Source organism: Silene latifolia, chromosome X (genome assembly GCF_048544455.1).
Source record: "Silene latifolia isolate original U9 population chromosome X, ASM4854445v1, whole genome shotgun sequence".
Taxonomy (NCBI): Eukaryota; Viridiplantae; Streptophyta; class Magnoliopsida; order Caryophyllales; family Caryophyllaceae; genus Silene; species Silene latifolia.
In genome coordinates, this window is record NC_133537.1 from 272,147,866 (window position 1) to 272,170,608 (window position 22,743).

The following is a 22,743-nucleotide window of genomic DNA, read 5'->3' on the forward strand; positions in this document are numbered from 1 at the left end:
GGAAAATGGCAATTCTTTTGAAAATTGGGCAAACGATTTTGGAAATGGGTCATATGAGTACTCAATCTTCTTGTAATCTCGTGTTTAAGAACTTTGGCATTGTCGGAATTTGCATTTGAATCTGCTCTAATTATCGTCGAAACGAGCCAAAACCGACTAATGAAATTCCGCCAAATCCCGCTCCTCTTTCTCCTTTCTCGGCACACCTCCTCTTCCTCCTTCCCATTCCTTCCTAGAACTTCCTTTGTTCTTATTTTGTGCCTCTTGACCGAAATCCACAAAAAAAATAAAATAAAATAATCTTACAATCGTAATTTCATCATAACTTCTTCGTTTCTAGTCCGATTTTCGCAAAATTTATATTTTCGGAATCCTCTCTTCAAGATCTACATCCTAGTATGTTTTAATTTCAGTTTTCATTATGTTGATTTAAGATGATTTTGGGGCATAATTTCGGTTTTAGTGATTATTGTTGTGTTTTTGTTGTTTTTAATAGGTGAAGATTATGAGGATGGTATAGGGGACTCCTATATAGTAGAGGATGATGGGTAGCTACTGTTTTTAGGGTTTTCTCAAGGGTTATTTGCCTTTTTCTAGCTTAAGGTAACATATTTTGAGTTCTTTCGACGAATAAATGTCACATTCTTTGCTTTTTGTATGATTTTGTGAATGTTATTTGAGTAGTTGTATTTGTTGTTTGTTGTTGTTTGAGACGATCTTGTTGATAAATGAATGAATGGAGTAAGATGAGTATGATTATGTTTAATTTATGTTAACCATTTGTATATTATTGTTTAGAACAAATTTGGATGAATAATTATGTGTTGTGACAAGTCCGCGTGTTGGCTGGAACGCGTCAGTACCGAACCAAGACGTTTTCCAATGTTTCCAAAAATATGACAGATTGAACGGCATCGAAAAATTAGGTGGTTTAGCCACTTGAATCACTCAATTGGGAGTCCGTATGAGTAAATGGCGTCGTTTTATCGATTAAAATTTATAGAAAGGTCATTCACAAAGAAGAAACAGGCCCGTGACGGGTCAGCGGCAGGCCCGTGCTTGGCCGGGTTGGCCCGTTGCTTGTTTCGCGGTTTTTCATGCGTTGTTCGTCGTTTCGGGCGTATTAATGTTATATTTAGTATAAGTAACATATGGGTAGTCTTATGAAATGAATAATGTTAGTAGTAAATATAATGTTGATGGTAAAGTTATGTTTATATTGGTAGTTGGCACATGTTAGGATAGGTTATAATATGAAATTGTAATGAATAGGCTTAAAATGAATTTTATAGCGATAATTGTAATGTTTGGATGATTATGCCAAAAATCGAGCCTTAGTCCCTTTGATCGAATCGATGTCGATCAATTGTGTGATTGGTCACCGCGATTGAACCCGCACTGCCGCAGGATCGGGGTTGCGGGTAAAAATTCGGTTGGATGAAATTATTGTGAAAAATGGATATTTGGCCTTATTCTTGTTTTAGGCCATTAATTATGTTTTTATTTCACATAAGTGGTTGGTTGTTTTGAATGGGTTCTTATATTGTAGAAACGACCTTAGATTCCCTGAAACCTTTAATATTGTTAATATTGCTTGAAATGGAATTGGTATTAAATACTTCTTGCAGGTTGGTTTCTCATTCTTATAATTTGGGTAATTGAATTTATAAAGGTTATGAGTACCATTAATACTGGGGATTGTGTTGTTGGTCAGCTTCTTATATGTGTGGTATTGTTGTGTTTGTCATAGATAGGTCTTTATAGTCTTTGACGAGTATATGTTCACTGCTCAATAGCCTTTGTGTTCCTGACTTGGTGGGTTTATATCCAAGTTGGGGCATGACCTCGTTACTTATTTTGAGAGTAAGTGGTCAGCTTAAGTACTAGCCAACCCTTTGGTGGACTCCTTAGGGTACTCACTTTGTTTTTAAAAAAATTGTGGGTCTTGGGTGCGGTGGTGTGTATCCGCATGTCTAGGTCTGCGCAGATTTAGGACTAGGGTTGTGTTGTGTCTTGGCCATGTTTTGATAGAACCTCTGAGCCAAGATACCGGTTCGATTACCTTCCCTACCTCGTGGTATAGACTCGAGTTACAGAGTGACTATTGACGGTGCTAAGAACTTATGCCTGTCTTTGATATATTGCCCTTTCTTGTATGGTGATTCTATGAATCATAGAAGGTGAGATGCAAGCCGGCTATGGTTGATAGAGTTTGGATTCCTGGATGTTATGTGATTCGCATGATAGTGTAGTATGAGTCGGTTTAGTATTCACATGCTAGGACTATGTGTTGTTATATTGTTGTTCACATGATAAGCACGATTGTCTAGCATCTACATGCTAAGTCTATGTGTGATTCGTATTCATATTCTTATGTTTACATGTTATATTAATTATGACATTTCGTGGCTGGGAGGACTCGAAGTTACTCCCCACTGAATTGTGGCTTTCGTGTTTGTATAAAATGCGATTGACAGGTTGGTGATGATTAGATGGGGTACACGGACGAGCTAGTGAGCAAAAGAACCTTGGACCTAGTTTGGTTATATTTTGTAGTAAACCTTTAAACATATGGTTGTGTTTATAATTTGGAGGGACATATGTCTCCCTCTTTTACTTTGGTTTGTATCACTTTATTCACGCGACTTTAGCAATGTTATGTAAATTAGTTTGTTAGTATTTGCAGGTTTTGGCACTCTCCATTTGGAAATGTTTGTGAATGGTTTAGAAAAGTTTTTAAAATTACAGGTTTTGTCTTGTTGAACCAATTACAAACATATCCTGTCAGTTTTTCTGTAGAATTTACATGTTTATTTAACGCTAAAAATGAGGGTGTCACAGTTGGTATCAGAGCATATTTGCTCCCGACGCACGTTTGTGCACCCCAATATAAATAACTTGACCTTAAAATAACAAACTTGAGAGATGGGTAGGATGGGTAGACTTAGGACCTTATGTTGTAGTCTCTTTGTGATTGCTCTTTGTTAGGTACTAACATGTTTGTTGATGTTCATTTTATAATTGTTGTGCCCTTGGATCAATAACTGTGAACTTATCAACGTGAAGATCAAGACATGGTGCCTATTGCCAGAAATTGAAGATTTGTTCAACTTTGAAGAATGCTTCTACTTCCTTGAAGATGTTTCTCATTCTTTGTGTACCTTGCCCTGCTCTTTACTTCTTAATGCTTAATCCTTCTTCTAAATCCTCTTTTCTTTCTCCTTGTGAGTCACTCTTGTATTTCCTAACTTGTCCTTTGTTCCTTGCTTATCCTTCCTTAACGCCTTTTTATAGTACTATTTCTTTTGAGAGATGTTGGCCTTGATTGGAAATTATGACTTTTGAAGAGATTGTTTGTGTTTGACCCTTTCCTGGTTTTGAGAGGATTTGATGTTGGAAAGACTTAGGTAGTGTGATGAGACATACTTAGTGATTCTTATACCTAGTTCCTTGACAAAGTGAGTATAATTGATTGGTGGATTCTTTGTGTTAGGAATGAATTGCCTATGTGATTAAAGTTATAGAACTTGGCTTTGTTGTTTATGTCTGGGATACTAGTGCTTAGTACTTGACTTAAAATGGAGGAAACTGAATGGTGGATTTGAGGATGTAGGATTGACTAAGTAAGTCGAGTTGTGATTGGCTTCCATAATCACTTTGGACATGAGAGTTTGATAATGTGTATGACCATATGAGAAAAGCTAATGGTGGGATTATTAGTTGGTTTTAGTGAGTGATATTGATTACTACTTGAGGTATGGTATGAGAGTGAGAGTAAGCTACATTGTTGGGAAGTCTTAGCACTTGATTTGGTAACTAGAAAGGGTAATGGTATGGTTGACACCAATTGTTAGGTTAAAGAACATAGTTTCAATTCATGGTTTTAGGAACTCTTAGGTGATAAAGTGTTGTTACAATTAAGACCTTGTTCCTTGGGAATTTGATGGTAAGTAAGTTTTAGGATGTCAAATTTGAAAGAATACTCCTTGGGATGTTGATGACCATAATGGATTGGTGATGTGATTTGGTATTAGTTGGCTCTTGAGAGTTCTTGAGTTGAGAGAGACTTAGTATTGAGAAGAATTTGTCAACCCTATAGTTTTATAGACCTTGAGGTCGCATTGAGTACTTGAGATGATGGGATGATGTTGTAGCTGAGTGTAGTTCCGCTTTTGGGAATCCTTAATAAGTAAAAGAATAGAGAAACTTGAGATTCTATTGATTTTTTTCAGATTTTGGGGTTGATATGTTACTACCTTGTTTTGAAATGAGAACCTTGTGGAATATTTGAGGAACCTTCTCTTGGAGTTTAGAGCTTGGTATTGGGATTCTTGATTGAAGGTTTACTTTTTTTTTAAGGAACCCATAGTTGACACTAGTTGGATACGAATATAGCTTTGTTGGAAGCCTTGACCTTAAGCTTGTGAAAGTTGTTTCTGGATGTTTGAGGATTTGGAGCGATGAGATCACACCTATAGTGGAGTACCTTGTTTCAAGGAATAGATTAGGATGAGGTAACATAGGCGATTGAGGAAACCCTTGGGAGTGATGTAGTTATGAGTTTTGTTGTTAGGAAGTTTTCGGAACCGTTTTGAGTGATGTTGTTGTTGGAGATAAGAGTGTCTGGCGTTTCCTTGTTGTCTAATTTCACTTCTTCCTTGATCATGAGCGTTACCGCTCATACCTCTCTTCCTTACTTCATCATACTCCTCTCATAAGTTTGATGTTGGTAACCTATGAAACTCCATCTTTGACACCCTTTTAAGTTCGACTTCAATTCTTACCCCATGAAATTCATCATAGCTCTTTTGATTGGTTAAGCTTGAACCCTCTTAGCATACTTGTATCTATGATGTCTAACTTACTTTTCATTTCGCACAATTTCTAAATATTTCAAGCTACCATTTTTGGTTCATTGTTAAAAATTTATGTTACTATTTAGAATTTCCCGCTTGTAAAGATTTGGAAAATGAAAATTTGATTTAATTCTCTAATTGTTCTTTGAGTATAGACTTCTTTATCATGGTTTTGAGTTGCTAAACCTGAGATTTTTGTAAATTTTATCCAATTTCTATTCACTTTGATCTAATCATGATGCCTTTGTTAAAGTTTAATATTATATTTCAGGAATTTAACTCCCCTTTTAGTATAAAGGTGAAACCTTTATTTTTATTTTGGCTTTTTGCAAAAGAAAATTTGAGTAGATTACCTTTCTCTTATTTTGATTTTAACGTTGATCGGATGTTAGAACTAGTTATTGGAAAAGTTTGATAACTTGTTCTACGCTTGTCGGCGAATAGTTTTTGTTTTAAATTTGTCTCTGACTTGGAAAGTTAGCGTTCTTGTGTGCACGACAAGAGCAATTCCGTTCCATGAATGAGACTTATATTTTTGAAAACTCTTCATTAATGTTTTTGAAGGTATTTTGATTTTTGATTTATACAAATGATTTGCCTTTTGACCTTATCTTTGATTTGGAATGTGATGTTCTTGAATACGTAACGAGAACACTTCCGTTCCTCTGATGAGAGTTTGGTTCTGTCGGAAAATTTTAGTTGAAGCTCTTGAAAGAATTTTGATTCTTACGATAAGTGACCTTTTAAATGTTTTAGTTACCGATTTCAATTCGAGATTTAGAGCCTAGCTTGACTTTGGAAGAAAGGCTAATCCGGATTCTCGAAAAAGCCATCAAGCAACTTAGGAGCAAAGTTGTACCTCTAGTCCGTGTTCTTTGGCGTTGTGGAAATGTCGAAGAAGAGACTTGGAAGACTGAAGCTTCTATGTTAGCTAAATATCCTGAATTATTCTCGTAAGGTATTCCTTTTTCTTACTCTTTTCCGCGTTACTAGACCGTATTTAATTATAATTAGTAAAGATATTATTCTTATTATAGAACTTTGAACTAAAATTTTGAAAATGCTTTTATGATTTTTAATGGTTTTAACATTAATGAGTGTTAAATCTCGTTGTTGGTGACGTCCCAATAATGGGTTTTCTCATTTATTGGTGTAGAAATATTTTTATATTTTGATATGAAATGTGGATGTTCTTGTCTGATCAACAAGAGTATCACCGTTTCATTGAAAAGATACCTATATTTTTCTTATGATTATATTATTAAGATGTTGTTTACTATAATTTCTCCTTCTAAGTTTCGAGGACGAAACTTTCTAAAAGGAGGGGTGATTGTAACACCCCGTAATTTCAGACCGTTATTTTATTGCGAAAGTAATTTATTAATCAAGTTGAATTTAATATTAATGTATTTGAAGTAATAATAATTCAATGAAATATAATTCTATTATATTTTTAAGTAAAGTATTTATTTTGATAGTTTCGAAATGTTTAAAAATAGTTTAAACCATGTAAAAACCTTTTATTTCGAAATAAGGGCATATCGGGAAAAATGGCAATTCTTTTGAAAATTGGGCAAACGATTTTGGAAATGGGTCATATGAGTACTCAATCTTCTTGTAATCTCGTGTTTAAGAACTTTGGCATTGTCGGAATTTGCATTTGACGAACGGTTCTAATTATCGTCGAAACGAGCCAAAACCGACTAATGAAATTCCGCCAAATCCCGCTCCTCTTTCTCCTTTCTCGGCACACCTCCTCTTCCTCCTTCCCATTCCTTCCTAGAACTTCCTTTGTTCTTATTTTGTGCCTCTTGACCGAAATCCACAAAAAAAATAAAATAAAATAATCTTACAATCGTAATTTCATCATAACTTCTTCGTTTCTAGTCCGATTTTCGCAAAATTTATATTTTCGGAATCCTCTCTTCAAGATCTACATCCTAGTATGTTTTAATTTCAGTTTTCATTATGTTGATTTAAGATGATTTTGGGGCATAATTTCGGTTTTAGTGATTATTGTTGTGTTTTTGTTGTTTTTAATAGGTGAAGATTATGAGGATGGTATAGGGGACTCCTATATAGTAGAGGATGATGGGTAGCTACTGTTTTTAGGGTTTTCTCAAGGGTTATTTGCCTTTTTCTAGCTTAAGGTAACATATTTGAGTTCTTTCGACGAATAAATGTCACATTCTTTGCTTTTTGTATGATTTTGTGAATGTTATTTGAGTAGTGTATTTGTTGTTTGTTGTTGTTTGAGACGATCTTGTTGATAAATGAATGAATGGAGTAAGATGAGTATGATTATGTTTAATTTATGTTAACCATTTGTATATTATTGTTTAGAACAAATTTGGATGAATAATTATGTGTTGTGACAAGTCCGCGTGTTGGCTGGAACGCGTCAGTACCGAACCAAGACGTTTTCCAATGTTTCCAAAAATATGACAGATTGAACGGCATCGAAAAATTAGGTGGTTTAGCCACTTGAATCACTCAATTCGGAGTCCGTATGAGTAAATGGCGTCGTTTTATCGATTAAAATTTATAGAAAGGTGCATTCACAAAGAACAAAACAGCCCGTGACGGGTCGGCAGGCCCGTGCTTGGCCCGGGTTGGCCCGTTGCTTGTTTCGCGGTTTTTCATGCGTTGTTCGTCGTTTCGGGCGTATTAATGTTATATTTAGTATAAGTAACATATGGGTAGTCTTATGAAATGAATAATGTTAGTAGTAAATATAATGTTGATGGTAAAGTTATGTTTATATTGGTAGTTGGCACATGTTAGGATAGGTTATAATATGAAATTGTAATGAATAGGCTTAAAATGAATTTTATAGCGATAATTGTAATGTTTGGATGATTATGCCGAAAACTGAGCCTTAGTCCCTTTGACTGAATTGATGTCAGTCAATTGTGTGATTGGTCAGCCACGATTGAACCCGTACCTGTCGCAGGACTGGGGTTGCGGGTAAAAATTCGGTTGGATGAAATTATTGTGAAAAATGGATATTTGGCCTTATTCTTGTTTTAGGCCATTAATTATGTTTTTATTTCACATAAGTGGTTGGTTGTTTTGAATGGGTTCTTATATTGTAGAAACGGCCTTAGATTCCCTGAAACCTTTAATATTGTTAATATTGCTTGAAATGGAATTGGTATTAAATACTTCTTGCAGGTTGGTTTCTCATTCTTATAATTTGGGTAATTGAATTTATAAAGGTTATGAGTACCATTAATACTGGGGATTGTGTTGTTGGTCAGCTTCTTATATGTGTGGTATTGTTGTGTTTGTCATAGATAGGTCTTTATAGTCTTTGACGAGTATATGTTCACTGCTCAATAGCCTTTGTGTTTCTGACTTGGTGGGTTTATATCCAAGTTGGGGCATGACCTCGTTACTTATTTTGAGAGTAAGTGGTCAGCTTAAGTACTAGCCAACCCTTTGGTGGACTCCTTAGGGTACTCACTTTGTTTTTAAAAAAATTGTGGGTCTTGGGTGCGGTGGTGTGTATCCGCATGTCTAGGTCCTTGATTTAGGACTAGGGTGTGTTGTGTCTTGGCCATGTTTTGATAGAACCTACGAGCCAAGATACCGGTTCGATTACCTTCCCTACCTCGTGGTATAGACTCGAGATTCTGAGTGACTATTGACGGTGCTAAGAACTTATGCCTGTCTTTGATATATTGCCCTTTCTTGTATGGTGATTCTATGAATCATAGAAGGTGAGATGCAAGCCGGCTATGGTTGATAGAATTTGGATTCCTGGATGTTATGTGATTCGCATGATAGTGTAGTATGAGTCGGTCTAGTATTCACATGCTAGGACTATGTGTTGTTATATTGTTGTTCACATGATAAGCACGATTGTCTAGCATCTACATGCTAAGGCTATGTGTGATTCGTATTCATATTCTTATGTTTACATGTTATATTAATTATGACATTTCGTGGCTGGGAGGACTCGAAGTTACTCCCCACTGAATTGTGGCTTTCGTGTTTGTATAAAATGCGATTGACAGGTTGGTGATGATTAGATGGGGTACACGGATGAGCTAGTGAGCAAAAGAACCTTAGACCTAGTTTGGTTATATTTTGTAGTAAACCTTTAAACATATGGTTGTGTTTATAATTTGGAGGGACATATGTCTCCCTCTTTTACTTTGGTTTGTATCACTTTATTCACGCGACTTTAGCAATGTTATGTAAATTAGTTTGTTAGTATTTGCAGGTTTTGGCACTCTCCATTTGGAAATGTTTGTGAATGGTTTAGAAAAGTTTTTAAAATTACAGGTTTTGTCTTGCTGAACCAATTACAAACATATCCTGTCAGTTTTTCTGTAGAATTTACATGTTTATTTAACGCTAAAAATGAGGGTGTCACAAGGGTTTCACGAAACCGAGTTTGCCTTGCCTTTTCCTTCCTATAAATACTTTGCTTTTGCAACATTTAAATCAAGGACCTTAAGCATAAAATTGGTTTTATTTTTTACAAAGCAAAACCGTGTATTTCAAGCGGAAAACCGATTTGCTATTTTTGAAAGGTCGTGTATTTTAAACTCGTATATTCATTTGTTAAGTTATCGTTATAAGATAATAGTGCTCAATAGATTTCTTACTTGTTCATTAACGTGAACCTTTGCAAGAATCTTTAGTGCTTTCCTATTAGCGTAAGTTAGTCACTCGAGTATTTAACGGTACTCATTGAGTTACAACTAGAGTTAGTTGTACGAGTTGGGTTAGTAAATTTGTAATCCGTAGAAAGGTACTAAATTTATTAATCGAGAATAGTGGACGTAGGTTTCGACTTGTGAAACTGAACCACTTCAAAAACCGTGTGTCTCCTCTCTTTCATTTGTTCGTTTACTTTGTTTTATTTGTTCATTAGTTAATTAGTTAAAGTTTAATCAATAAACTTTAAATAATCAATTATATTCATACAATCGAAAAAGCTTTCAAAAGTTTTAAATCCTCAATTCACCCCCCTCTTGAGTATTTCGGATCGATAGACTCTTCAATTGGTATCAGAGCCTCGTGCTCTTGATTGCCTAACCGCAAAGAGGCTGATCTATCTTGTTCTTATTTATCTTATCGTTTTATATTTCGCTGCCTATCACGTGATAAATGGATTCCAAATATCTCAAGTGTCCCATCTTTGTTGGGAAGAATTATGGATTGTGGAAAAACATGATGACTCACTACGTGAAAAGTCATGATTGGGAGTGCTGGAGGATTATCCAAAACGGACCGCACAAAATCTTGGTTGCATCCACTGAAGGCACGACCTATGAAAAGAAAGAAGAGGACTATGTCGAGGCCGACTACAAGAAGGCCGAAAAGAACTCTAAAGCAATAAGTCTATTGCAAAACGGCATGACCTCTACAGAGTTCGATCGGTTTTCTTCGTGTTCAACGGCCAAGGAGATATGGGATGGGCTTGAACTAGCTTATGAAGGTACTTCCATTGTTAAGAAGCACCGTATAGACTTGCTAATGCAAAAATATGAGCTATTCATTATGGAGCCTAATGAGTCCTTGGATAGCATGTCCGCAAGGTTTTCAAGCATTATAAATGTACTGAAAAACCTAGGTAGGAAGTTTAGTACTGAGGACATTGCTAGAAAGGTTCTTAGGAGCCTGACTAAAAAGTAGCGTGCCAAAGTCACAGCAATGGAGGAATCACGAGATCTTGAAAACCTTTCCTACCAAGAACTCATTGGTGCTCTTATGGCCCATGAAATTACTCTTAATAAAGATGACGCTGAACCTAGCAGAAATTAGAGTATGGCCTTGAAGAGCGAAGATGTCGACTCTGACATAGAGGATGAAACCGTCTTGTTTGCACGCCGTTTCAAAAATAGAATTTTTCGAAACAAACAAGCAAAATCAACTCACAACAACAACAAGTCATCCAACAAGAAAGTTACAGAATCAAAGTCATCTTTCGCAAACAGAGGTTGCTTCAAGTGTGGAGAATCCGATCACATGATCAAGGACTGTCCAACATGGGAGAAGATCAAGGACAAGGCAAAACGCGAGAAGACAAAGAAAGAGTTCAAATAAGTGATGATGGCTTCGTGCTGGGGAGACCTTGACTCAGAAGATGACGAGGGATCTGAAGACGACGAAATAGCCAACCTTTGTCTCAGCAGTGTTAGTCTTGACCTAATCTCCGATAGCGACGATGAAAGCACCAACTCTCACTCAAACTATTGCTTTCTCGTAGAATCAGACGAAGATGACGATGAAGAGGTAAGTTATCTTGAACTTAAAAAACGTGTTAAGAAATTGTCTAAAAGTGCTTTAATTGAATTCTTTGAACAATCTCTCGATAAATGTCACGAACAGGACTTAGAGTTAAAAGATCTGTAGGAACAGATTCTTGATATTGCAGAAGAGAATCATACTCTAAAGGCCAAAGCTAAGAAGTTGAAATCCAAAGTTATAGCTGATAAAGCTACAACATTAGATTCTGCTATGGCTGAAAAGAAGGAATTAGAGTCCAAAGTTATAGCTAATGAAGTTATAACTTCAGACCTAAAGCTTAATATTAAGCACCTTCAAGCCAAAGTTATAGCTAATGAAGCTATAACTTTAGAACTTAGAAAAGCTAGAGAACTTTTGGAGACTAAGGTCACATCTAATGAAGCAGTGATATTAGACCAAAGAATGAGATAGATTCCCTTACAAAGCAATTAAAGGAATCTAAGACCGACATGATCAATGTTAAGAAACAACATTCCGACGTTGTATTCATTCTTAACAAACGATTCCAAGACTTTCGTGATAACTTTAAGAAGGATAATGATGTAGATCACACGAAATGTCAAGAAGAGATCAAGACCCTAAAGGATCTACTCTTGCATGCTAGGAAAGTCCATGATAAGTGGGAGGGTAACACAAAAGTCCTAAACTTCCTAACCGAACAATCTGACAATAACATGAAGATGGGGTTAGGACATGAGTGCTACAGCCGTAGAGATCACGCTAAATGCAAATCAACACCTTCGGACTTTGATTTCAGAAAAAGGAAGTATGCTGATCTTCCTGAATATCTGATTTGCAATTACTGTGGTCATACGGGTCACATCCAAAACAATTGTGTCAAAAAGGCTCATGATGTACGAAAAAATGCCGACCATGCTAAAACCATTGACACAACTATCGAGGATGATGAATCCTCCATATATGAACCTAACGAAGAAAGGAACAATAACTTTCATTGGTTCTACGACATGGCTTTTGAGTACACCAAGAAATCTAGCACTTCAGAAAACCCTTGTCGACCTAAACCTAGTAAACCTATTCACAAGGGAAACAATCATGATAAACCTAGAGAAATTCCCAGACCAACAGAAAACCCTAACCCTAGAACTCCTCTTAAGCAAAATCACCCAAGGTTTAGAAAATCTATTATTAGGCAAGTTTGGGTACGAAAAGATTTAGTATACAGAGTAACTAATTATTAGGGACCCAACTTAGCTTGGGTACCTAAAACCTGTATCTAATCCTTTCTACAGGTTGAAGTGAAAGAAAACAATCAATGGTATCTTGACAGTGGATGTTCAAGACACATGACCGGAGATAAGAATCTATTTCTTTCACTCAAGCCCTTCAATGGAGGAAAAGTGACGTTCGGGGACAATTAAAAGGGAAAAGTGATCGGCGTTGGTAAAATTGGAATCTCTAAGTCTCACGCGATCAATGATGTCTATCTCGTGGACGGTCTAAAACATAACTTGCTAAGCATATCTCAACTATGCGACAAAGGTAACAAAGTTGTCTTCCATACTGATAGTTGTCGCATTATAATTGAAGGAACTAGCAATGTTATTCTTGAAGGCCACAGGAAAAGGAATGTATATATGGTAGATTTAAATGCTGTGCCTACTAACTCTTTTTCATGCATGAAAGTTACACTTGATGATCCTTGTTTATGGCATAAACGTTTTGGTCACATTAGCTCACTGACCTTGAACAAACTCAAGAAGTGGGACTTGGTTTAAGGGTTACCTAAGATCAAGTTCGACCAAGAAAAGATGTGTGACACGTGTGCTAGGTGCAAACAAGTAAGATCATTATTCAAACCTAAAAGAGTAGTAAGTAAAAATCAAGCCTTGGAATTTTTACACATGGATTTATGTGGTCCTATGAAGGTAAGGAGTAGAGGAGGATCCAGGTACGTCTTTGTTCTTGTAGATGATTACTCAAGGTATGTATGGCCTATCTTTCTTCATTCAAAAGATGAAACGTTTGATGAATTTGATTGTCTTATGAAACGTGTTCAAAACAAATATAAGACTAATCTTGTATCTATTCGTACGGATCATGGCACCGAGTTTGACAATCAAGCTTTTATAGAATATTGTAGAGTTAATGGTGTAGGGCATAACTTTTCTGCACCAAGAACTCCTCAAAAAAACGGTGTCGTTGAACGTATGAATAGAACTTTAGAAGATATAGTTCGTACAATGCTGTTGTGTAGTGGTTTACCTCGTAACTTTTGGGCTGAAGCCATTAGTACTTCTTGCTATATCCATAATCGTGCTATGATTCGACCCATTCTTAAGAAAACCCCCCTACGAACTCCTTAGAGGTCGTAAACCTAATATCTCCCATCTTCGTTGCTTTGGGAGTAAATGTTTTGTTCACAATAATGGTAAAAACCGGTTAAGTAAATTCGACCCTAGGAGTGATGAGGCGATTTTCATAGGATACTCAGATCATAGCAAAGCTTACAAAGTCTTCAATAAGAGAACTCTCTGTATTGAAGAAAGTTTTCACGTTATTTTTGATGATGATAACGTGTTTGATAAGCCCTTACAGGATGAGGAAGAAGACTTGGATGAACCCGACTTTCGTCTTTCAAGAGACGATCCCCCGGAATTGGAATTGGAGGACAATGAGATAGAAGGAACAAGTGATGAACTTGATCATTCCTAAAAAGATAAAAAGGAGAAAACCAAAGTTATAGTTGATGATACTATAACATTGACTCAAAATAAGGACTCCCAAACTAATGTTATAGGTGATGTTACTATAACATTGAATCCAAATCAAGGTGTAGAGTCCAAAGTTATAAACGACTCTAATACAACACCCGAATTGAATTCAGGGGGAACTTCTTCCAATTCCGAGCCAATTGAAGTTGGGTCAAGCTCGAATAACGATGAAGAACCTAGTACCTCAACCAAATGGAAATACAAGAGCTCACACCCCATGGACAATATTCTTGGGAATATTAAGAAGGGTGTTCAAACAAGACGATCCTTGAATAACTTTTGCTCTTTCTACTCTTTCCTATCCATGATCGAGCAAACGAATATCAATGAAGCTCTTGCAGAATCAGACTGGATTATAGCTATGCAAGAAGAGTTACAACAGTTCGAACGAAAAAAAGGTTTGGCACTTAGTTCCTAGACCAAAAGATCGATATGTAATTGGAAGAAGGTGGGTCTTTAGGAACAAACTAGATGATGCCGGTATCAGAAACAAAGCAAGATTGGTGGTCCAAGGTTATAATCAACAAGAAGGAATATATTATGACGAGACTTTCGCACCTGTTGCTCGTCTTGAAGCTATTAGACTTCTAATAGCATTCGCAACACATAAAGGAATGAAGCTCTTCCAGATGGACGTCAAGACAACATTTCTAAATGGGTATGTACAGGAAGAAGTCTTTGTAGAACAACCCCCCGGATTCAAGAATAGCAAATTTGAAGATCACGTCTTCAAGTTAGACAAAGCCCTATATGGATTGAAGCAAGCACCAAGGACATGGTATGACAGATTATCCAAGTTTCTACTTGACAGTGGATTCAGTAGAGGATCTGTTGATAAAACCCTATTTCTAAAATCCGAGGGTTCTGATCTTTTGGTTGTTAACATTATCTTTGGATCGACCAACCGAAGCTTATGCAAGTATTTCTCTGAGTTGATGACTTCCGAGTTCGAAATGAGTATGATGGGAGAATTGAAATTCTTCTTAGGTCTGCAATTACAACAAACTGATCAAGGCATTAAAATCCATCAACAGAAATATATCAAGGAATTGATTCGCAAGTTTGGAATGGAAAATTCTTATGCTATGCCTACACCGATGGTTGCAGATAAGAAATTGACATTAGATGAAGACGGTAAATCGGTTGATGAAACAACCTACCGTGGGATGAATTGGTCATTGTTATATTTGACAGCAAGTAGACCCGATATTATGTTTAGCGTATGCGTTTGTGCGAGATATCAATCATCTCCCAAAGAATCACATATGACGGCCGTAAAATGAATCTTACGATATTTAATTGGAACGGCCAAGCTATATCTGTGGTATCCAATGGAGTGTAACTTTGACCTAGTTGGTTATTCTGATGCCGACTATGCAGGATGTTCTCTAGACAGAAAAAGCACGTCAGGTGTTGCCACATTCGTTAGACCGTGCATCATTACGTGGGGTTCAAAGAAACAAAATTCGGTTGCCCTCTCAACTGCTGAAGCCGAATATATTGCTGCAGGACTGGTATGTACTCAATTATTATGGCTTAAGCAATAATTACGTGATTATGGTGTTGACGTAGGATGTATTCCTATTTTATGTGATAATACGAGTGCGATAATCATTTCTAAAAACCCCGCACAACATTCACGTACCAAACATATTGAAATAAGACACCATTGTATTCGAGACCATGTTGAGAAAGGGAATATAAAACTTGAATTTTGTAGTACTGAAAAACAATGGGCAGACATTTTGACAAAATCGTTAGCTAGAGAACGATTTGAGACTTTACGGTTGGAAATTGGTTTAATCAGTGGTACCTAAGATTCTGTATGTGTTTAATTTCCTAATGACTGACTAGTTTGAGTTAAGATTGTATGACTGTGTCCGTATATTGCGTTGCATGAATAATTTCGTTTATAGGAAAATATTTATCATAAATTCTATTTGTTATTTAGAATTTGGTTGGAATACAAACTTTATCTTTTATTAAAAATAGTCAAGATACACCATATATTTTATTTTCCAAATTATACAAAAACTCTCCTATATTGCTCTACAAAATCACATGTTCAATATTTCCTACTTCTAATACAATTCTTAAATTTTTATCTTATATCTTACCAAACTTTATCACTTACCATAATTTGAACTTACCAAAATTAATTTGACACTTGCCATATACACCTAAACCTAAGTCCTAGACCCTTATAATTACCCCTCCTATTGCCGTGTACACCTTACCACACCCCACTTGCTCACCTTTTTCTCTTTTCAAAAAATCTAAAAAAATCTTACCATCATCTTCTTCACTCAACCATCAACATCACCATGAATAATTACCATACAAAAACCCGATCTTCAACACGACATCAACAAAACCGCAACTTCAACAACCCTCCATCACCACTACCATCTTATAATCCTAATATTTCTACCTTTCCTTCACCACACTCACATTCGTCCACACCCCCGTTTCACGGTCGAGACGATACGATGTCCGAGGGAAAAAGATGCCGTCTTTTTAAGGGAAAGAATAAAGTAGTAGTTGATGAGGGGAATGATATTGATGAACCCAAGGTTGTTGTTAGCAATGGTATTTCGAGGACTCTACTCCCGGATGTTTCGAAGACCGCAACACGGGAAGGGTTAAACAGAGTCCGTTTGACACATGATGAGAGTGTCCTTGTTTCTCGTGTCTTGCCTTACTCAATCCATGGAGGAAGATATTATCCTAAGTCTTGGTTGATTAATGTTCCGGCTCTTAAATTTTTCATTGATTTTCTTGATTTTCAAGAATGGAGTCACATTAGTCAATTTTTGGGTCCAATTTATCCGGTTGAAGTTGTTCAATTTTTCGCTAGTGTGAAAATTAAGAAAGGGGTCTTGCATGCGACGATCAATGGTGTAGATATGACGGTCTCTGTTTCGGATTTTTGTTCTGCTTTTTCGGTTCCTAATGACGGAATTGATGTTAAACCGAGTCTTGAGTGGTCTAATGTTGTTGGTGAAAAGGAGCTGTTAATTAAGAAGTATTTCGAGGAAGTCGGGTCGGATGGTGGAAATATTATTGTTCGTCCTCTTTCGGCAAAAATCAAATTTCTTCTAAATTTCCTTTGGAATACCATTGTGCCGAGAAGGGGAGGAGGGGATAAAGTTTCGAGTTATGAGACAATTGTTGTCTATTCTTGGTTGGAAGGCCAAAAAGTCAACTTGACGAGTCTTGTCTTAAACCGTATAGTCCAAACGAGTCTCACAGTTACAAAGGAAAAATTTTGCACAACAATCGATCTTCCATATGGGATGTGGGTGTCTCGATTGTTAGAGATAAAACAAGTTGTGGGACGGGCTAGTTACGGTGTAAGTGCTAAGGATTATATGTGTGACTGGTTGATTAAGCTTATGGTCTTGTGGTTGATGGACCCGAGTTAGTCCTTGCGAAGGATGTTGAGAAGACTCCTAATGAATCGGGTTTGGGCGAAATGGAAGCAAAAATGGAAAGTTTTATGCATACTTTGACGGAGAAATTCGAGGAACAATCCACTACCTTGGCTACGGTTCTATGGCAAGTTGGACCATCACGGTCTTTGGAGTCGGGTTTGGATGCTTCTCGGGTTTATGCTTGGATGGATGAGGTGGATAAGAGGTTGGTGGGTTTTGAGAGGGAGTTGAAGGCCATCCGTGGGGAAGTGTTCCCACATGGAGATCGTCTTACCTTCCTTACAAGTTTAGGAGGTGCGTTGGTCATGCATGGAAAGGCTATGGCAAACGATCAATCTCTCACTTTGGAGGCGACGAAAGCATTGTCATTGAAGGTTCTCAACTTTGAACGTAGTCTTCAAAGTCTTGCTCAACTCGTGAGGAGCTCGTTTGACCGTCTTGATGCTTTGGAACATCGTACTCGTCCCGACTATGTGAACCCGTACAAAACCCGTAACATTTGACCTTGCCTCACCTTGCCTTATTTAGCACTTTCTATTTTTAGTATCTTTTCTTTGTTTCAGTGGTGTATTTTGCAAACTCTTAATTCGGCCCATTTTGGCATGTACTTGTGGATTATGGCCTAAGTACCTCTTCAAACATGTTGTTTATTTGGCCTATTGGCATTAACATGTTTTCCTAAGTTTGTATGACAATTAATCTTCTAGGTGCTTATGGTTATGCGTGATTAATTTGTTTTCTATAGCGTTTTTATCTCTTGTCTCGTCTTATATTATTCTAGTCATTTTAATTTTGTTCTTAACTTTTCGATGATGTCAAGAGGGGGAAAGAATGTCTATGGTAAGCATCTACCTAAGCTTGCTCCTTGTCAAGACCAATTGTCTCGAAAAGTTCTTACGTTTTCGATTATATGTTAATCGTCTTGATCTTGCGTTGATCTTTATTATTAAGATGACGGTATTATATTGAGGAGGAACCTTATACTTAGTCACAATTTTAGGAGATTTGCCATCATCAAAAAGGGGGAATTTGTTGAACCATATAGTATATATGTTTATGTTTTGATGATGTCAAGGTGCTTTATAATTTATATACTCGTTGCACATAATCGTTTGTTTAAGTCTTTTAGATTCGACTTATTTATTACAAGCAACAAAGAGAATTGTGATGGAAGTATATGATAGTCAAGCCTCAATTAAAGATCAAACTATCTGAAGATTCATTCAAGTATCATGTGAAGACGAAGTCCGTCTAAAGATTAATCAAGCTTGGATGATGTAGTAGCCTTTACTCGAAGATCTCCTATGAAGATTAGAATAGTATAGGTGATTGTCTCGTAATGGTAACTACGAATGATTTTCTTAAATTGGTAAAGTTATAGCTTTGCAGCTATAACATTACTAGTAAAAGAGCTCAATGTTATAGCTCTCCTACTATAACATTGAGATGCTAAGTTTAGTATACACGACATATATTGTTTCAAAATTGTTTTTGAAAATTGTTTAAAGTTTATTTTAAATGTTTTAGTAAGAGTATTTATTTAATAAAGCCCGGTTTAGTGCGGAGTTCGGTTTTATGACAAACGTTGGTTAGTAGTTGTTTTAGGTCAACTTATGAGTTGGACCATGCTACTAATTAGGGTTTCGATATAGCTTCTCTTAAAACCTAAATTCTAACCCAAATATTGAGCTAGGGTTTGCACGAGTCACGAGGCATATGAGCCGTGACATCTCGTGTGACTTAAGGTATATTTTGTAAAGATTTTATTCTGTAAGGAATATCTTTACATATCTTTTATATCTTACTTGATATGGTTGTTTATGGTAAAAGATATTCTTGTTATAAGAAATCTTATCATATCTTAGAATTTATGGAAAAGATAATAATTGAATAAATTGTATTCTATTTTTTGGAATATTCTTTATTATCTTTTAGGCTTTAAGGAAAGAAATAATAGAAGATATGATTTGTTTACATATCTCTTATTTTCGGCCATTAGGGTTTCACGAAACCGAGTTTGCCTTGCCTTTTCCTTCCTATAAATACTTTGCTTTTGCAACATTTAAATCAAGGACCTTAAGCATAAAATTGATTTTATTTTTTACAAAGCAAAACCGTGTATTTCAAGCGGAAAACCGATTTGCTACTTTTGAAAGGCCGTGTATTTTAAACTCGTATATTCATTTGTTAAGTTATCGTTATAAGATAATAGTGCTCAATAGATTTCTTACTTGTTCATTAACGTGAACCTTTGCAAGAATCTTTAGTGCTTTCTTATTAGCGTAAGTTAGTCACTCGAGTATTTAACGGTACTCATTGAGTTACAGCTAGAGTTAGTTGTACGAGTTGGGTTAGTAAATTTGTAATCCGTAGAAAGGTACTAAATTTATTAATCGAGAATAGTGGACGTAGGTTTCGACTTGTGAAACTGAACCACTTCAAAAACCTTGTCTCTCCTCTCTTTCATTCGTTCGTTTACTTTGTTTTATTTGTTCATTAGTTGATTAGTTAAAGTTTAATCAATAAACTTTAAATAATCAATTATATTCATACAATCGAAAAAGCTTTCAAAAGTTTTAAATCCTCAATTCACCCCCCCTCTTGAGTATTTCGGATCGATAGACTCTTCAGTTGTGTTAGTGGGCTTCGTGGGGAGGTCTCCGATATCCTGCTGGGGAATTTCGGTGTTTATATTGGATGTTTGTGGTTCTGGAAAGAGATAGAGTTTTGTAGTTTGAGCCTGGCTCTGGCGGATGGCGGCCTCTGTTGTCGTCATTCGTAATTTTGAATTTCGAAGAGAAATAAACGTTTTTATTGCCGTCGCTCGGAGTTTGCAGAAATAGCGAATGTGAATTTCGCCATTTGCTATTTGTTTGGAAGATAACGGTTTTTATTCCGTCATCCTGCGATTTGAAATTCGTGAGAAATAGTGAATTTGAATTTCACTATTTTGTTGTTTTTTGTTTGAATTTTGCGAAAATAACGAATTCGTGTTTCGTTATTTTGTTTTTTGTTTGAAAATGACGGTTTTTAATTTCGTCGATTGAAATTTGAGAAATAGCGAATTTGAATTTCACTATTTGTTTGAAAATGACCGTTTTTAATTATGCCGTTTGAATTTTGTGAAAATAACGAATTTGAATTTCGCTATTTTGATTCTTTTGTTTGAAAATGACGGTTTTTTAATTCCGTCATTGAGAAAAATAGCGAGTTTAAGTCGAAATTGGGCAAAAGCCCAAAACTTCGCTGAAATTTCTTAGAGCACCCTAAAGAGGCACGAGCCTTTGTGCGATATAAGGAGCCTCTCCCTATTTCTCTGAAAGACGCGGGGAGCAACAGCTCCTCATTCACTTCGTCTTCCTCACACTAACACACGATAAACGCCAAAAATCGCCATTTTCAGTCTTGTTTTCTCGCTTGTATTTGTGCCCTTGTCCTTATGTCATCTCGACGTATGTAAATCCTCTTGATTCCATTTGAATTTGTTTGCCTTTTTGTTGATTGAATTAGGGCAAAACCCTAACCCTTTAGAAATAGATTTGGGCATTTTCGTTTTGCCCATTTTCGAGTGAAATTGATGCTTGCATTAGGTTAGAAACTTGTTTAGGAGTATATGGGTGCTTTTAGTTTGCATTTTGGTCCCCGTTCCCGCTCCCTAGGTGCGAAAAACGCGAATGAGATAAAAGACCGTCTGATTTCACAATGTTGTGTGTGTTTGCTCGAGTCGTGTGCCCCACTACGTTGTGTTGTAGTCGGGGAAGGCCGTCTTTGCTATGTTAAACCTTCGTTGGGTGCTAGGGGCAAAATTTTGTATTTTGCCTTTATCAGACGGTCTTATGCTGACGAAATAAGCGCATGTTTGGGCAAAAAAATGAGCCATTTTGATTTGAAATAGACCTTAACGGTAGTTTAGGTCATTTTGGGGCGTGATCGAATCACGTTGCTTTGTTGTGGTCGTAATTTGAATTTTTGACCTGTTTGCGCTCAATTTGGCGTAAAATTGCCTTTTTTGAGCCGTGTAAAATACCCAATTGTGTCGGGAATTTTTGTTGCTTATGTTTGCGGACCTTGTGTGGGCCCGAGGGGGTTGGGTTGTTTTTGTAGTTGTTTTGCCGTTGTTTTGACTCGTCTTTTGCTTGAAAAAAAGGGCGAGTCGTTTTTTCTAGAATTTTTGCTGTGCTGGATAGGGTTGGGCGGGTTTGCCCTTGCTTTTATTTTGTATTTGCAGGTGATTTTGTTTTTGGATTTTTTCTGTTTTGTGCCGTCGTAATGCCGAAATTTCGGCTGACGCTGCTTTTGTTTTGATTTCAGGCGAGTGTTCTAGGGCTTCTAGGCCCGCTGGGTCCGTGGCTGAGGCCTCGGAGGAGGAGGAAGATCCAGGAGGAGGAGGGATGACTGTCGTTCCGTCTTTGTCCAGTTGTGCTTTTTCATGGTGGCTTTTGTCCAGCCCTTGATCACGTGTTGATCATTGGCTGTTGTCTGCAGATATTTGGATGTCTGATGATTTGGGGCCAACACCAGTGCGTCGTTCTACGTTGTTGTTTTCAATCGTCGCCAAATTCTGATGATTGGGGGTCAACATCGGGGTGGTACCCTATGTCGTGGCTCTTGCTCATTGCTGAATTCCGATGATTGAGGGTTACTGTCGGGGCAATGCACTGTGTCACAATTCCCAATCGTCACGTCGTCCAAAGTCTGCCCGGCACTTTTTCCTTTTTTTGTTACGGAGTAGGAAAGGGGGGTTATCATCATGGTAACCACCTGTGCTTCCGCTGTTAGTCCTTTTCTTTGTTGGAGTAAGTGTCCTCAACAATAGTGCGATCACATGTTTAAATCTCATGATAAGAATACGTAAGGGATGATTCAATTATATAGTCAACTAATCAACATTAATCGGTAATGATTGGCTAACTGGAGTTTGACATTACTGTCGTTTGGCGGTGGTGATCAGTTGATTCCTTAAGGTCACACCTATATGACAATTCCCTTAATACATAAGTTAATTAATTGTATATCGATACAAGTTAATTAACTCCTTAAAATTGAATAATTTATATTTGTGAGTGAGAATATTTATTTCTTATTGTAATTTGATTAAATAAGATTCATTTTAGTAATTAAAATGCTTTCATTATTAAAATTGATTATTGTTTATGAAACAATTGAATTAAGAATGATTGATTAATTATAATTGCAAAATGTTGTGAATTATATTTGTATGACCCATTTTAATAATTGTAATCATGTATTACTAGTTAAATTGTCACAAGTAATTTATTTGTTATAAAATGATATTTAAGGGTTAAATATGCATTGAAATATCTATGGGCATGGTGTGTGACACATGACCTACCTTATTACAAATGACAAATTGAAAAACATAAAATGGATGTCCATTTTATGTGTGGACCGAAAACTAGAAGGTTTTTTAGGTTAGTGGGTGTTTTATTTTAA

The 22,743-nt window shown here is 36.5% G+C and overlaps 2 long non-coding RNA genes across 2 annotated transcripts; both read left to right on the forward strand.

Moving 5' to 3' along the window:
* Positions 1-244: 244 nt before the first annotated feature.
* Positions 245-2,679, forward strand: LOC141621815 (uncharacterized). Its single transcript, XR_012532696.1, has 3 exons — positions 245-396; positions 497-603; positions 2,478-2,679. It is a non-coding gene; the product is annotated as an uncharacterized LOC141621815 (long non-coding RNA).
* Positions 2,680-6,647: 3,968 nt separating this feature from the next.
* On the forward strand, positions 6,648-9,135 carry LOC141621816 (uncharacterized). Its single transcript, XR_012532698.1, has 3 exons — positions 6,648-6,799; positions 6,900-7,006; positions 8,876-9,135. It is a non-coding gene; the product is annotated as an uncharacterized LOC141621816 (long non-coding RNA).
* Positions 9,136-22,743: the final 13,608 nt, after the last annotated feature.